A 1,609-nucleotide genomic window follows, 5' to 3' on the forward strand; every position below is an offset into this window, starting at 1 on the left:
ATTCTAGATTTATTTATGTAATTAATTTGATTTATTTTGTATTTATGTTATTGATTTGTAAATTGAGCCTATATAAGCTCATGTTTCCCTTCATTGTAAATATAGAATATTTTTGGAAAAATAAAATAGAGAGTTTTCTCACTTTGAAGCTTAGGCTTTTGTTTTACTTGTCTTTTCTATTGTGTGTGATTCCTTTAGAAAACAAGTTGAATCTTTATCTTTGTGTGTGATTCACTTAGATATTGATTTGTGTTCTTATCACAAAGTCATTCCGCAACTTTGTGTGGTGAACTTCGATCCATCATTCATCTCCATCCTATCCGAGTTAGTTAGAGAGGTCATTTAGACCAGCTATCGACTCACCCCTATTTTGGCTCACATCATTGGGTATCTCCAGTGCACTGTGTACCTAAGAAGGGAGGCATAACTGTGATCAAAAACGAACGAAATGAGTTAATCCCAACTAGGACCATCACAGGACATAGGATGTGCATTCATTATAGGAAGTTGAATGTTGTATCTAGGAAGGATCATTTCCCTCTGCCTTTCATTGATAAAATGTTGGAAAGATTAGCTAGTCACCCCTATTATTGTTTCCTTGATGGGTATAGTGGATTCTTCCAAATCCCTATCCACCCAAATGATCAGGAAAAGACAACTTTCACTTGTCCTTATGGCACTTTTGCCTACAGATGCATGCCATTTGGTTTGTGCAATGCTCCTGCCACCTTTCAAAGGTGCATGACATCAATTTTTTTGGATCTGATTGAGGAGTCAGTGGAAGTGTTTATGGACGATTTCTCTGTATACGGTTCCACTTTCTCCTCTTGTTTGTTGAATCTGTGCAGGGTATTGACGCGATGTGAGGAGACGAACCTGGTGCTGAACTGGGAGAAGTGCCATTTCATGGTTGAAGAAGGGATTGTTCTGGGACACAAGATTTCTGAAAGAGGAATTGAGGTTGACAAAGAAAAGATTGAGGTCATGGTTCAGCTTCAACCGCCAAGGACAGTGAAGGACATCATAAGTTTTCTGGGACATGCTAGGTTTTACAGAAGATTCATCAAGGATTTCTGAAAAATTGCAAGACCATTAACAAGGTTGATGTGCAAGGAGGTTGAGTTCGAATTCGATGCAGCATGTCTGGATGCTTTCGGCAGGATCAAGGAGGCGTTGGTTTCAGTACCCATAGTACAACCTCCAAATTGGGATCACCCTTTTGAGATCATGTGTGATGCTTTAGACTTTGCAGTTGGAGCAGTTCTGGGACAGCGAATTGACAAGAAGCTTCATGTCATCTACTACGCCAGTCGCACCTTGGACGAGACTCAAGGAAGATATGCAACCATAGAGAAGGAACTCCTAGCACTGGTGTTTGCATTCGAAAAATTCAGGAGTTACCTTGTGGGTTCGAAAGTCATAGTGTATACCGATCACGCTGCTCTGAGACACATCTACTCGAAGAAGGATACCAAACCAAGACTGTTGAGATGGATTCTGCTTCTTCAGGAGTTTGACATGGAGATTGTTGACAAGAAAGGCATAGAAAATGGAGTTGCGGACCATCTGTCAAGAATGAGGATTGAAGATGTTGTTCCCATAGATGATT

This window comes from Camelina sativa, chromosome 7 (assembly GCF_000633955.1).
Source record: "Camelina sativa cultivar DH55 chromosome 7, Cs, whole genome shotgun sequence".
Taxonomy (NCBI): domain Eukaryota; kingdom Viridiplantae; phylum Streptophyta; class Magnoliopsida; order Brassicales; family Brassicaceae; genus Camelina; species Camelina sativa.